A 15,986-nucleotide genomic window follows, 5' to 3' on the forward strand; every position below is an offset into this window, starting at 1 on the left:
AAAAAAAAGAGAGAATCGGACACTGCTGAGAGACATTTACGTAATTATTTGACAAGCTGCAGAGAAAGAAATTCATATAAGCCTCGCTCAGAAGCCAAGTGTAGTCAGGCTTTAAAAGTTTTTTTTAAAAAATACAAGAACTAGATAGTTGCTAGCAGCTAAATTAGAAAGTGAGCAAAAGCAGCGAGAGCAAAGCAGGGCTCGGAAGAAATCCGTGGTCCCCGCTGTCGAGCTCGATCAGGTTGGGTATGGAGAAACCCAAGCAGGGGTGTCAGCCCTGTAATCAACAGATGGGGTGGAAGTGCTGACGATAATGCGGAGAAATTGAGTTTATTTAATATGGAAGAGGAAGAATGAGGTGATGTATTCATGCCATAGTATGATGAGACATTTTGTATTGCAACACGGACTAAAATAAATGAATAAACAGAGATTACTAATGCCAAATTAACTTTTTAAAAATCAGCAAGATCTGGAGCAATTGAATCAAGGATGCTTTAAAGAGCTGGCCAAGGAGTTATTTCTAGATTTCTTTTTTTCTTGCTTCTTAAGTCTTTTTTAAAAGGCTACTCAAAGTTACAGCGGTATGATTTATTTCCTTGTATGTTAAAACAATCCGTGTTGTCTTGCAAATCGTTGGGCTGACATTGAAGCCAGGCAAAACAAGGGAAGATCTGAAACAGGACTCACTTAATGAAGAAGTGAAATTTAATTAGTGCCAATCAGCACACGTTTATGAAAAGCAGATTTCATTAAACGAACCTGAGTTTTTTATGAGATTCCAAAATGAGTTTACCAGCACGACAGGGCGTTTGATGCAGCTGTGGGTGACATTTTGATGAAGAAGCTGGAACAATATAAAAATCAACACCAGAACCTGCTAAATCTCCAAACAGCTGGCTAACACACAGCTGCCCAAATGTCAGGCGAAGGAAGCAATCGCCACTGACAGGGATGATCTGCCGGCTGACGACTCACTAAATAACGAGGGTAATAATGAATGCAGGGAAAGCAGTTTTACAGCTGGGGTAATACCAAAGCTCAGGCTAAAAGATTTTTCTGGCCTTAAAAACCAGTAGTACTGAGGGCTGGGGAAAGGGGAAACATCTGGTGGAGAGAGCATAGGGGTTTCTCTCTCCTCCCACCCTGTCCGGATGCAGACGCACGTCACCGTGTTGCTGCGGCTTCACACAGGGCTCCATCCTCGGCGCAATGAATCTGCCCGCTGACGGTTATTTTCCATGCTGTCTTTGTGCTCCAGCTCTTATTCCTCTCCCGGGAAATCAGTAGCAAGCTCTGCAACAGGCAACAAAAAAAGAAATCACTTATTAGGACAATCAGAAAAGGAAAGTGCTGGAAATCGGGCTGCCCGCCTCATCCGAAAGCCAAACGCACGCAAGGCTGTGAGCGAGGGCAGCAGAGATGGTGCCAATGCCACCCGGCGCGGAAAAGGAGCTTAAACTGCAGCAAAACAGGAGCCTATCAACAGACCTGGGCTTTCGGGGGGGTTTTCTGTAGTTGCCACATGCTGGTTGGCACAACACACAGGTTAGATACAAGCCCTGCGCTGGGAACGGGGCGTTTCTCTCCCCGCAGCCTCGGGAGCGAGGCAGGACGTGGCAGAGCCACGCTGCCCGCGTCTGGGCATCACGGCTTTTGGTCCCGTTTTGGTCCTGACACGTTTCCCCTCCCGCAGAGGGCACGGGGCTCACCCAGCCCCACCAGGGCCAGCTCACCCGTCTTTTTTACCCAAATTGCAGGTGTTAGGAAGCCTCCTCCCCGTGCGTGGAGGTTCCCCAGGGTCACCGGGCTCCGGGCGTGGGGACATCACCCCCGGGGGAGATGCAACGACCACGGTCCCAGCCCAAGTTACAGACCCACCACAGCCCAAAGTGGTTCCTGCTCCTACATAGGAGATGCCCTGGCTTAGGTTGTTCTTCATCGTTGCTAATTACTGCAGGGAGCTTTCTGCACACCCACACACTCCCCTCCAACAGCATCTCCAAGGGAAGGACGTGCCGAAGCCCAGAGCCACCATCCTGGCTGGCTGCCACCCCCATCTCCTTGCAAAGTCCCTTTGACACTTTACAACCTTCACCGCGGGGGGAAAGTCATCACTCTGCTCAGCGCAGTCGATGCATGAAGAGCTCTGGCTGCGGCCCTCGCCCGTGGCAGAGGAGAAGGGCAGCTGTAGGGGTGGCTTAGAGACGTCTTTGGGGTGAAAACCAGCAGCATAGGGACAACAGCACAGCCAGAGCCTCAGAGCTGGGGGGAGACGCAGCAGGATTTTACATCAGCCCCAGGGTAACAGCCACGCAAACCAGGCACAGGGGCTGCCAGGAGGACCTGGGTGGCAGGGAGGGGACAGAAAAGCCACTGTCCTGCCTGGCCTCATGGTGGCTGAAGGTGATAGGGAGGGTTGGGGGTGGCGGGAGGAAGGATGCGGGGGAGCAGGGAGCTGCAGGGAGCAGGCGGGTATTAGCGCAGAGGGGTGAGCTCCAGGCTGAGCCCTGGCATCTCTTTGAAATCTGGTGCCTTTATACCACCCAGGGAGAAGGTTTTCTCCCAAAGGCACCAGCATACTTGGGCAACCAGCTCCTGATCTGCGTTTGCCCCTGCGAGCAGCATCGCAGGGAGCAAAAAAAAAAAAAAAAAATTAAAATAAAGCAGGTCTGTGCTTCTGGGCATGCGGAGGCACCTTCCTCCCCAGCCTCCGCTCCTCTGCAAAACCTTCACGTCTCTGAACAGGCGCAGGCGGAGAAGCAAACACTCCTCCCGCCGCTGATGAGCCCTTTTGTACCCAGCCCGCGCGCTCCTTTACCTTTGGGCAGGGATAATAGGACAGCCTGAGCCAGGCGGCGGCTGCAAATGTCACCTCTTTGGAGAGGAGGACAGGGGGTGGCCGCCGTGCTGCAGCTCATCAGCGCTCTTGTCTGGAAGGAGCTGTGACAAAAGGAGGAATTAATCTTGAAAGCTCAAGCTGGTATCTTTGATTTTGGGGCCCCGGAGCATCCGCCACCCCCTGCGCTCTGCAAGGTGCTGGGAGCAGCAGGGACCCCTCAGCATCCCCGTGGTGATGCACCCCCGACCTTGCATCGCCCCTCCCCGGGTCTGCCCAGACGCTGATTCTTATCCCAGAGACCTCTCACAAACTGGGATTGATTTCAACAAAGCCAGCAGTGACAACCTGAGGCCGGAACCTCCTGAGGGCTCAGGAGCACATCTCCTCCCCACCGTGCTCCTGAACTGCCACAGCCACAGCCAGCCTGTTTGCAAAGCCCAAACTCTCTCCTCGCTCCTCCCTGGAGAGTTTTACACTCAGACATGACCTTCTGGTTCACCTCCAGGCTGTGGCTGTCGGTCGCTCTTCCCCGCTTCCCTTTCCTCCTCCTCCTCCTTTAGGCAAAAACAGGAGAGAGGAACACGAAGGACGTGTCACATCAGGCACCTGGTCTGATGCTCAGAGACACGAAGGCTCCAGAGCGAGGGTGCAAGAACCACCTGGTTAGACGAGGCCTCCTGAGATGACTCAAGCCCCGGGGAGGACGCTGAAGGCTGCACATTACAGGTCTCCATCCAAGCGCTCTGGCTGCAATGACCCATAAATACACCGTTGGCTCCACCACTGCTGCATTTCCGTGCTCTGCTCTCACCGGAGGGATGCTCCCGAGGAGAAGTTGACCTGAACGCTGCAATACAGCAAGTCCAAGCAGGGCTGGGGCAGAAAGCCACAGGAGACGGGCCAGAAACCGGCTCCTCCAGGGAACAGAGAGGCAGCACACGGGATGCGCCCAGTGCCAGACCACCCCGAGAAGCAGAGGGTCCCAATGCCCAGAAGCAGAAGCATCCTTCCCGTTAGCACTCATCCCTCTGGCTTTGGAGTTGGTGGGACACAAGGCAGACTCGATGAGCCACATCTCTGTCCACCAACCCCTTTTGGAAACTTCCAGTGCTTCCCAGTGACCTCTCCCACCCCCTTCTCTCCTGCTGGGGATTTATCACAGACCTGGAGCAACAATCTCGCACCAACAGCCTCCGACAACGTAAATTATTCCAGTCATCTTCTATACATAAAGCCTCCTTCAGCTTGCTGTATTAATCTGTGCAATTAATTAGGCATTTGCCAATTAAAATTTAAACATCGTTTTAGTTTAGTTCAAGGGGGGGGAGATTTCCATTTTCTTTTTTTTTTTTTTTTTTATTAGAGGAAAAGCAAGTAAAGCCCTAACAACAGGAATGATTAAAGACAGGCTGGCAAACAAGCTCTTAGAAGACTCGGAGCTGCAGTCAGCTCAGATCACACCTCTCTCATCTCTAACTAAAAAATAATCATCATCATCACAGCATCATTGCAAAGTCAATAACTTTAAGACAGTCAAGAATTACTTCCACTTGCTTCATCATCACTTATCCCCACAGAGGAAAGCAAGCTGAGAGCATTCTCCGGGTAGAGAAAAAGCATTTTGTCCTCATCTTTCCTTCGGGGGAGGAACCTGACGTGGCAGCGGCAGAGTGGAGCTGTTCGGGTGGGGAGCGGTTGCTCTCCCAAGCAGACGAGTTCACAGGTAACTGTGACCAGGGGGAGCTTCCTTCCATCGCTGGGTGAAACGTGTTTTGCTCAGCAAGGTACAAACCTTCAGGCTCTTTACGGACAAGCCCTGGCCCCGAGAGCCCCGTGGGAACACAGAAATCGTCCCATTTCCCCATCACTGGTGGGACCCGAGGATGCAGGATGCCAGGATGGTGCCGTCTGCCCTTTTCTGTCCCTCACAAGCTGTTAAATCCATGCAAAGAAGCAATTGTCATCTATACCACCCAGGTACAAGGCAGGGATGGGCCACTGCCATGGTGGAAAACTGATCCAGCAACGGAGGATAAAGATTATTTGAAATCCAGACAAGTATTTAAAGACAACCCAGCGGCAGTCACAGATCAAACCCACAACCATTGCATCCACGTTTTGTCTCTCATCAAAAGCTCTCCAGGCCCTGCTAAAGGCAATTAATTAGATTCACCTTCCCTGAGAAGATCAGCACCTTTTGTTATTTTCCAAGAGCAGGGAAGGTAAAAGAAAAAAATTTAAAAAAAATAAATCACAAAGCACCACTGCTTTCACCCAAATTATTTTAAAAGGCGATTACAAAGGATAATCCTCTGAAAAATTAGGTGATGGATTTCACCGAACCTGTTCTTTGTTCACCTGTTCGAGGGTTCCCATCAGTCCGGTGCGTGTGTCCCCGCAGCCGCCCGGGTCGGTGGGGTGCCGGCCTCCCCTTCCCACTCAACCAGCCCACACCATCACAGCTGCTCCTTGGATTTTTCACTTTTCCTCCAATTTAAAGTAGAAAACGGATAAAGCACCAATTAAAAAAAAAAAAAAAAGCAAGTTGTGGTTTGTCTTGGCTTAAGATGGAGTTTTCAAAGGACATCATCCCAGTCTGCTGGAAATCAAGAGCGATGGAGCTCTGCAGCACTCTCAGCATTCGATGCCTTTGAAAATCCCAGCCTGTGGTCTGGGTTTGAGCTGAAAGCAGGAGGAACACTAAGGGATGGTTTCATCCCCCAGGAATCAGGCTGCCTGCTCAAACAGGGCCACACGTGCTGCCAGGGCAGCGTCCCAGCTTGTCCAGCCCCCTGCTATAGTTACAACTCTCAGTTTGTGCCCAGTGGGAGAAATGTTATTAAAATCCAAATGCCCAGTAACAGGATTAAAAAGAAATCATCACCTAGGTAGACCTGCTGGCCAAAGAGTTGGCCCTTGGGCCACTGAACCTGGCCTGCTCGGAGATGTGCCCCATGCTTGGGAGAGGGGTGGGTTTAGAGATAAGGTCTAGAGTTGGGACTAGAAAGCGAGTATTCCTGAAGAAAAAAAAAAAAAAAAGAGGATTATTGATTTATTACACTAAATATTTTAGATGTCTCGCTGCCAAGCCCCACTGCCAGGAGTGGTTCTCCATCAAAGCCCTCCAGATGTGCTGCAGGCCACGCACTCAACTGCAGACACCGACCACAGCGTGGTGCTGACAGCATCTTCCCATTTTTCTCAATAAAGACCATTCTCAGCAGGGAAGCTCGTGAAGACAACATCCAGAAGCCATCGAGTTTCTGATGAGTTTGACCCATCCTATGCACAGGAACGACCCTTGCTCTTCCCCCCAGGGCTGTTACCCTGACGACTACGTGTGCGATGGAGGAGCGTTGGTTTGACTTGCTGCTCGGGGCAGGAACATTCCCTCCACCTTGCCCAGAAAAGCTGCTGCCTTAAAGTAAAACCTGATCTGAATCAGGTTGTTTCCAGGAGCAGATGATTTTCTTTGCAGAGACAGACTCGAGCGGCACACAGCTCTTGACAAACACAACTGGGGAACCTGCTCTACTCCCAGCTAGTCCTGACTTGACATCTGCCCTGCCTACAAGCTGCTGGTTGAGAGGGATTTCAGAAAAGCCAAGCATTTCACTATATGACTGTTGGGTAAAGCTCAAGGCCGCGCTCAGCAGCGTCTCCACACCGAGAGCAAGAAGAGACACGACTCAACACAGCTCTGCTTATGCAGCTCCATGGCCGGCAGGGAGAAGTTTGCAAACTAAACATAAAATCTGGCCCCAGCCCTACGAGAGTTCAACCAGTATCACTGGAGAGCCATCACCCACCCAGAAAGGCTCAGGCAGCACGCTGGGAAGAGCAAACCTGCCGCTGTAGCACGACAGGGCAGACAGCAAGTCACGCTGGAATGCCACGCTGACCTTTACAAAGCTGATTTTTTTTCTCCCCCATCTCCCACTCTCCAGTCCCAGGCGTGGCCGGAGAAGGACATTCAGCACCGTTTCCCATCAGGAGGGGGTGGGAAGCGGAAGGACACCATGATTAGGCAACTGTGTTTGGCACTCGTGGTCCCATCTCCGCTTCCCATTTGTCATGGCAGAAATAACAAGCAAGCGAAGCCAGCTGTAACGATCCAGCCTCTTCGTAAAAATACGCATCATTAGCAGCGGCTTCCTCGCTGCCAGTTCAAAGGCACACCAGCATGGCCTCTGCTTTCCTGAGCTTCCCGAGGATGCATCAGAGAGATGCACGGAGGGGACGTGCTGCGGTGAGTCTCCTCGCTGAAGCACGGAGCCCACCACGGCGCCCGCGGAGAGGGATCCCACCAGGACCCTCGCTGCGGGCGGCTGCAGCGGTGAACGTCTGCTCCTCTGAACGGGGGAGGTTAATTACTGCGATCAAAAATATCCAGAGGGAAAAAAAAAATGTTACACCAGATATTACCAATTAACCCAGAAATCTAAACATCACAATTGCTGCAATTAATAGGATCCTACACTTGCGCTAATTACCAGTCTGCGCGAGAGGCGGCTGCGCCAGGAGGGAGGGAGGGAGCCTGTGGACCTGCCGGAGCGGCGGATCCCGGCACTGACTGGGGATGCTACAGGGAGTCCCATCTAGAGTCGTGGCAAAATAGAAGTGGCAGGGGTGACTGGAGGGCTCGAGGGGGTCTCCTGCCTTCAGAGCTATGCCAGCGCACTCAGGGCCTTGCACAAAGCTCGTTAAACCTCCAGCAAGTCAAACCCACTCCCAGTGGCATCGCTTTAAACTGGGAAGGGAACTGATCCTGTAGCCAGGCTCACCCCCGGCACGATCCTCCCCGGGTACGGTGGGCTGCAGACCACACCATGATCATGCCAGGGGTGTCACCATGTGCCACGAGGGTCCTGGGGAAAGCGCTGGACACAGAGGACACCATGCCTGCTCCACATCTCCAGTGGCCAGCGTAGAAGTTACCCCGTCTCCTCGTTTTAGGAGTGTTAAAAGCACAAAAATATTGAGTAAGGCGGTGTAAAACAAAAACCCAACACCTTTTCCTTCCTGCCCTACGAGCCCAGCTCAGACATGGCCCCATCACATCCCCATCAGAAAGCAGAGCTGCCCATCCTCCTCCCAGCAGGTTTAAGCAGGAGGGACGATCCTGCTTCCCACCGGCACTTTCATAACATTTTAGCTCATTTAGAAAGGGGTTCCTCTGCAGAGAGCAAAATTCTCCCACTAACAGCTGCTTCGCTCTAAGTAACCTGTTGGTCCTTCCTCCCAGCATGCAAATTCAGCTAGCGAGGGCAAGGCGATGCAATATAATGGATGTGATGTCAAGAAAAATTAAATCAAATGTCAGGATAAAATTCCAGGGGGGAACATACTTTTATGATTCATAATGCCGACCAATTATCCCCGTGACAGGCCGAACGGCAGTATTTTATCATGCCTAGCAGCCTGGAAAGGGAGTTGTGCAAATCGGCTCATAAAAAGATCCTTTAACAAACTTGGCGGATGTTGTAACGATCACCAGCACACACTTCATTTTTCAGCTCCAAATGACAAAAGAAGAAACACCAGAACCCGGCATGTGCCAGAGCTGATGTATTCCCAAGAAAAAGCACCTCAGCTGGGGAAACACTTGGGGGGCTTTGCTCTCTCCTCCGCCCCATCCGCCGGCGCTGGAGATCTCTCCCTTCTCCCACCAGCACGGGCAGGGCTCAGCCATCCGTCCTAAAACACCACAGATCTTTTCATTTCCAACAGCTGACATGCTTCAGCGCTACTTGCTTTGGGCACCGAGACATAAAACCGAGGTTACATTTCCATCAGAAATACAAAGTCATTTAATATCTCTACCAGGTACGAAACATTGCCCTTGGTGATGCCTGCCCCCAAAATTACATCAGCTGATGTGATGCAGCGGGGGATCAGCCAGGCACCACGGCCAGACGCAGCAGCAGGCCAAGCGGTGCTAACACAGTCTATCGAGGACAAATATATTTTGTTTATGCACAACATTTACCCCCGGTGTCTCAGCAGCCGGCGGAGCAGAGCGCGCTGGAAGGGCGGTGGCAGGAGATGTCAGCCTGATGGGAAGCCACCGCGCTGAGACCAAGCCAGCAGATCGCAGCAGAAAGCCCACGCAGGCTCCGGGTCAGGCTGTAACGCAGGACACCCTCAAAAAAACCCTCTAAATACCAAGGTTTGATGTACAAAATACAGCATTAAGTACAAAACAGAGCGCAGGGCTAATAGGAGTCGAGCCATCAAAACCCAAGAAAAATGTCAGCGTTATTTTTAATCCCCGGCACAACCACACTGAAAAGCGAGGGAAAAATCTCAGCAAAGAAAAAGCTGCTCGCACTAGAAGTGTCTGTCTTGCACGGAAGAGTTTGCAAGATCGCTTAAACTTGTTATTTTGTAGGACCTACAAAAATGTTTCATACTTCAATGTCCTAATGTGCAGAAAGGAAGGAGGCAGTTGCATCTCTGCCAGCAAAGGTGGAGGCATTTGCATGAGCAATCGCTACATAAACCAGGGCATTTTAACAAAAGAGCCAACCCTGCAGCCCAGCGCTGCCTCTGTCCAAGAGGAGGAAAAGCCTGGGGTGAGAAACAGCAGAATTGTTCTGGCTCAGAAAAAGGGTATTTGGACTAAGAGAGAGAAAGACAAATTCCACCTATTAAACCAAACCTGCCACTAGGACTTGGACACTCTCAGCAGCTGCTCTTCCCAAAATTGCTTTTTTTTTCCCACCCCCCACCCTAGAAAGAAGCCCAAAGTTGTGCTCAGGACCTCCCTCTGCACCGGGGCAGGGAGCCAGCGACCACCCAGGGGCTCAGGGCTCTGCCCGCGCCCCGAGATGCCCGGCTGTGGGCAGACGTGCTGGGTGGACCGTCACCCAGCCCTCACTGGCGTTCCATGGACCTTTTCCAAATGAGCAGGTTAAATATTTGCATCCTGGAGATATGAAAGAAAAACCAAGCCCTCATCAGCCGGGTCCCTGAGGAAGAATTTTCTGACGCTTTCCATCGCTGCTAATAAAATATAATTCCTGGCTAGTCCAGGATCATTTTGGAGAGGTGTTTAATTGGCGTTTATTGCGGTAGCACTCCAGCCCCCTGCCAGGATGGGCCAGTTAATGAAGAGGGCAGCAGCTGCTCCCGCTCCACTCCCAGTAACTACAGGGTCGTAGGAGGCAGCACCAAGCCACCCGCTCACGGCCACCGCCGCCTGCACGCGCGGACACCGACCCAGCTCCCCCACCGCTCCCAGGCCGGCGCAGGGCTTACAGCAAAGGGAATATTTTTTTTTTTTTTTTTTTTTGGCCTGTTTGTTCCCAGCCTGCTCCCAGCCCGGGGCCCGCGGGAGGAGAAGTGGATGGTGACAGGCTGCTGCTCCCACCACTGCTCAGCGTGACAGGGCCAGGAGCATCCCTCCCGCCTCACGACTTCCATTCCAACCGTTCCTCTACGAGAAACAAAAGCAAAGACGTCGCAGCAAGGTACAGGGAGGAAATAGAGTTAACAACTCTCCGACAAAAGAGGGGAGAGGTAGTTGGGTTTACAAAGCCCCGTTCCGCACCGGGACTGACATCCCCATAGCATAAACCACATTTCTCAGCAGGTTTTAGCACTGTACCCTAGGCTTTTGGCCATCCACACACCTCTAGAGCGCTCCCATCATCACAACTCTAGAGGGATGGAGCTGGGTATCCTTCACACCCCCCCAAACACACATCCTGCCCCCTTCCACGAGCCAGCTGGCCCCGAGGGTCACCCACAGCCACTATGCAGGAGCCTCAGCATCCCCCGGCTGCAGCACGGAGCCCCCGAGCACCCTGCATGGGCAGGTTTGTGCAGGGCCACTGTCCCGCTGCCACAGCACCCAAACGGCCTTAAAATCAACTTCCCCTCCTTTCTTATGCGTGATGAAGCTTCCTCCCGAAAGCGGGCGCGTTGGTCCATGCACGTGTGCGTACACACACACGCACGCTCCCCACCGCGCCGGCACCGTAGGCAGCAGCGCACTCATTATGTTTTAAATAAAGCATTTTTAAAATCTCTCAGAATTTAGCAACAATTGCCATGGATACCAATCACTGAAATCCCTCTGTTACTATGGCAACACCTTTCCCATCCTGCCTATTTATCCTGGAACTGACACACCATTTATCGTGAGTGATAGGAAGAGAATTTGAAAGCAACCTTCTCTAAGCGCACGGAAGCATGAAAGTCCTCAGTGAGGAAATTACTATTAATAGAGATAAAACAGCTACTGCCCGTATTAGCCCCAGACCGACGGCACACGGGGCGCGTTTTGAGCCTGTGCATCGCTGCTATACGCCGAGGACAACACGAGCAAAACAGCCTCCAGGGAAAGGGAAGGCAGGTGGGGTCAGTAAAGCTGAGTAATGGAAACACAGATACTTTTGCATATAAATAATGAACGCAAGAGCCCATAAGAGTGAAACTTTGTGCTGCAAAGGGATGGGGATAACAGTGGCTCAAGGATGCTTTAGCAAACGCTGCTCACAGTCTCCTCAAAAGCCCATGGGTGATGGTGGGGGCTCGCAGCGAGCCCTTGCCGCGTCCAACAGCACCAGAGTACGAGATTACCTCCTCGCTCCAGCAAAGGGGTTCCAGGGGAGCAGAGTCTGCAATCCAGCCAGGTGAACCATACATAAACATCTCACGCTAGTACTTACGGCGCCTGCCGGGGTAATATTTGAGAGGCCTGAGATCTCCACGGCATTTATTTTCACAATATACCTGGCAAGTCAGCACAGTCTATTATTCCCCGCATCTCCGAGGGTCAAACTCAGCAGAGCCGGAGCCTGCGGTGAATTGTTTAACTCAACCCGTTGCCCCAAAACTCAGAGGAGCCGAACGCGTTAAGCACAAAGAGGCTCCTGCAGTCGAGCTACAAGCGTTCACATGCAAGAGCCTCCGGGCTCTTACGCACCAGCGATCAGGCCGTTTGCGGCACAGACGGGGACAAAGCCTCTCCCCGGCATTTCCGATCCCGCGCCGGAGTGCCGAGCGCGCCGCGTGTCAGAAACGCTCAGCGACCGGCCGGAGAAAGGGGAGCAAGCCTTGCAGAAGGAATGCCACCACCACCGCTGCCCTTCTTCTCACACCTCTCATGAAATAGGGGGAAAAAGAAGGCTCCAAGCCCCTGAGAGGGAGATCCCTCCCAACATCAGTCCTGCTGGGACCCTCCTGTCCTACAGCAATGCTGGCCGGGAGGAAGGACAGCAAAAATGAGGCAAGTCCAAGTGGTGGCCAAGACAAGGGCTCCACCCCCAATTTAATTTCCCAAGCTGCGCTACTGTTCAGACTGTCTAACTCATCCTGAAGAGCTTCATGTCCAAAGGGCAAGACAGGGCTATGGGGAGTGGGACCCCAACTCTTCCTTCAGGACAGAGCAAGGGCTGTCACAGCTGACCACCCCAAGGACACACTAATTTCTACTGCAGGGTGACAGCAACATGCTGGCTCCATCCTTTGGTTTTCCTCAATGGCAGGCACTGAGTATTTGAGAAAGTAGCTTCATATTTTTCTTGTGCCTCTGATAAAAGCACTGTGATCCAGCCTGAGTCCATCCAGTGACCTGTGCCTGGGAAGAGCACGTTGAGTAAGAGAGTCTACTGCTTTTCCACGTAATGCAGAAATGCCTCTCTGCAATGGAAGTCACCACTCAAAGCCATTTGATTGATTCAACTGGAATTTTAGGAGCAGATTGTCCAGACACTGATATTACTATGCAGATCTAGGCCTGGGAAATGGACCAAAGCTAATAGAAATTCAGTGCAGCCACTGATGATTTGTACAAATATGAGCTGCTATGAATCAAAAGGTTAACTCTCAGACAGATCCTTGTGGGAGAACCCTTGGAGATTGATCTCCAATTTCATACAGTATTTAGTCAAATCTCTTTATTAGGGGACAACAGCAGCCTCCAAATCACAGAAATGAGAAGGCTGAAGGCTCCACAGAGGTTAATGCAGGACACCTGCAGGGACAGCAGCGGGGAGAGATCCAGCATGGATGCTCTGAAGTACTGCATTTCCCTGAGCTCATGAGCCATGAGGAATGTGAATTGACTGCAATGTGCAGAAAGGCCGTTAATTACAATAACGCAAGTCACTGCAAACATCTGTGATTAACAAGAGGACTCCAGGAGACCGAAGGAAGGGGAGCAGATCCATCACCGACACAACACACCGAGTAGCACAGGCAAGGCGGGTGAAAATCAGAACTCTTGACGCTGTCGGGGGAAAGACCCGCAAAGCACGGAGCCTGCGCGGCTGAGAAGTGCCGGGGAGGTTTGCTGTTTGCACGAAAGCCTACACAAAGAAAGAATACCCCAATTAAAGCAGCTTTCTGCTAGGCTAAATTAGGACAGTGCTACAAGTGCGATCAGCTGCTGTCAAAGGATGCCAGAAGCATCAGGAAAGCAGCGGGAGGACGTGTCCATGTGCAGGTCTGTACCCAACGCACAGGCTCCCATGGGACACCAACTCCCACGGGAAGGCTAGGGTGGCCAAATATATACAGACCAAGCCAGGCTTGCTGTGCTCGGGCAGGAGCTGAGGTTAGGCTTAGCTGAAACAGTGAGCACAATCAATCTTGACTAGCCAGGCTTTGACCTGCTCTGCATACCCACAGCCCAGCCACCAGGAAGGACAGAGCCGTGCCTTTCCTTCAGAAGGGCACTCACCCGCTCTACAAACACGAAACCTTAAATGTGCAAGATGAGATCAAGCAGTTTGAAAAAGCCACTTCTTACATATTATTTCTCTCTCTTGTTTCTTATACAGCACTTTATATCCCTTTAGCTATCATTCATAGTTGTAAATATACACGGGACTTTCACAGATCTAAAGATTGCAGCCAGAAAAAACAATCATAAACTAATCTCAGACATAAGACTATTAAATAAAAAGACCAGAAGGAATCACAGCATCCTCCAGCCTGATTTTCAGCACAAGAGAGACTAGGGAGTTCCTCCCCCTCCCATTTCACATCCAATGACACAAAGAAGGAAACTGAGAGAAGCACCAGCATAAGAATCCAAAGATCTTTCCTCCATTAGGAGCAAACTTGCACACAGTCAAGAAAAACAGTGAGTTGTCAAGTTGATGCACACTAAAAATGTAGCAGCCCCTCCAATACTTGGAGGCATTCACTGGGAGACCTGCTTTTTTTTTTTTTTTTTTCCCCAAATCAAACGTTTTGATCTATGAATTGTTATTCTGAGTCTTACTCCGTGGGGAAAACAGGAAGCAATCAGCATATTAAGAATCCTTTGAAGGTGTCATTCCCAACCATTACAAAAGAAAAAGGGGAAAAAATAGATACACATTTGAGCCTCAGGCCCCAGCTCCAGGCAAAGGAAGATTTCGGAGACTCGAAGCACAAGCACCATGCGATGGGCTCCAGGGTGATCCCCAGCGAAGGGACGAATACATGAAGGCTTAAAAAGCACAACCAGGTGCAACACAGGGACACGAAACACCAATTGTTACCCTGAAAATGGAACCTGATTTGCACCAGCTCTGCCAAGAGAGATGTGCTGGAAAAGTGTTTTCTTTGGAAAGGATAAATAGGTGGATTGAAAGAGACCTTCATTTTTCCTGACCCGTTCAGCTCTGCTTGCTACAGGATCAGAAGATGGTGTGATGCACACGCCTTCCCGTGTAACGGGAGCCACGTGTCAGAACTCACTCAACCTAAAGGCTAACTGCACAGGAGCCCATACTGAAGAAGAGTCAGCCAAAGTTTCACGGTTTTAAGGAGATAAATTTGTCCTTGAGCAATATCTTATCATCTAGGTTTGAATAAACACCAAGAGCGCTGCGAGAATAAATTCTATTCATACCTACCCACACAGGGCAAGCAAAAACGCAACCCAACAGCCTGGGAGAAAGCAGAAGGGGCTATGGGCATCACCACATCACTATCACTTTCAATCTTGGTCAAAATTCTTAGATTGGGCCAGTCCCCCTCCCTCCCCAACCCTGACACAGATTATAGAACCCTTGCTATACACAGAGATGGATGCAAACTCTTAGACGCATTCATAAAAAAAAAAAAAAACAAAACTGACTCTGCAAGATAATCGCCTTAAAACCAAGCTGCTCTACATAGCTACTGTCCTCATTTGAATGCAGCTTGTACGTGAATCTGCAGAGGCCTCAACCGTAAGGCTTTGCCTCCTTCCTGGCATTTCAGTAGATTATCTCTATGCTTTGCCATTGCCTTGAGATTAAGCTCGTTTTACTACAAATTCAGCTGATATTTGCTCTGTGTTCAACCGGCACTGCTCGTGTCACCTGCGTTACAACATACAGCATTTGTTTCCTAAAAAGTTGCAGGATGGCTCAGCTGCATTTTTACCATTCAGCCCCGACAGCAGGATCGAGGGGAGAGCTAATGCTTAGTGGAACTTTTCCTTGAATTAAAAACCCTTCATCTGTTCGTGAAGCCACGCAGGCTGTCTAGTTTGAGGGAATCAGTAGCAGCAATGCCATGCCTAGCGGGAACATTCCCAACAGCTTTAAGAAAGAAAAAGCAGTATTAGTGGACCTAAAATTAGACTGATATGCAATACTTAGGGGCACGTGTACGCTCTTCTGCTGCAGGCTAGAGAACAGGTAGGACATTACATTTTTGGAAGTGTCTAGCTCCAAGTGCTACAGAGAGTCAGAAATTCTGATAGCTTTTGAAGTATGGTAGCAGCAGCTGGCAGAAAGGAGCCTGGGGTGCAATACAGCTCCTTTTCAAAGCACCAGGCCCTCTTTTGAGTCACTGCATGGCGCTGGCATAAAAGGATCTCAGGAAACAGCAGAGCCCCAAAGACAAATGGTACAAGAGATAAAAGATCTGGAAGGCAGGAGCAGCAGGAGTGAGAGCAACAGCTTGCTGTGCCCTCACCCCAGAAGAGCCAGTTGCAGCTAGGTGTGATGTGGATAGAGAAAGAACAGGATTGTCTTTCCCTTCCCCAATTAAAACTGACTGTACACTAACAGCAAAAAAAGAGGCCAATGCCCGTCCCATCCCAGTTTTGAGCAAGTTCCACACCAAGTTCAAAAATCAGGAAAGAAACAACGAGGGTCAGTTATCTGGAGGTGGAACAGGAGAGGAAAAGCAGCAGGGACACAAGTGCAGGAGT

The 15,986-nt window shown here is 50.8% G+C and overlaps 1 protein-coding gene across 1 annotated transcript in view; it reads right to left on the reverse strand.

Moving 5' to 3' along the window:
- Nucleotides 1–316: 316 nt before the first annotated feature.
- The window catches only part of PTPN11 (protein tyrosine phosphatase non-receptor type 11), a 46,222-nt gene continuing 30,552 nt past the window's right edge, over nucleotides 317–15,986 (reverse strand). Inside the window, exon 17 of the transcript XR_012625679.1 lies at nucleotides 317–1,296. The gene's annotated coding sequence lies outside the window, so the exon portion shown is untranslated. The remainder of the gene's footprint in view (nucleotides 1,297–15,986) is intronic.

This window comes from Strix aluco, chromosome 18, assembly GCF_031877795.1.
Source record: "Strix aluco isolate bStrAlu1 chromosome 18, bStrAlu1.hap1, whole genome shotgun sequence".
NCBI lineage: Eukaryota > Metazoa > Chordata > Aves > Strigiformes > Strigidae > Strix > Strix aluco.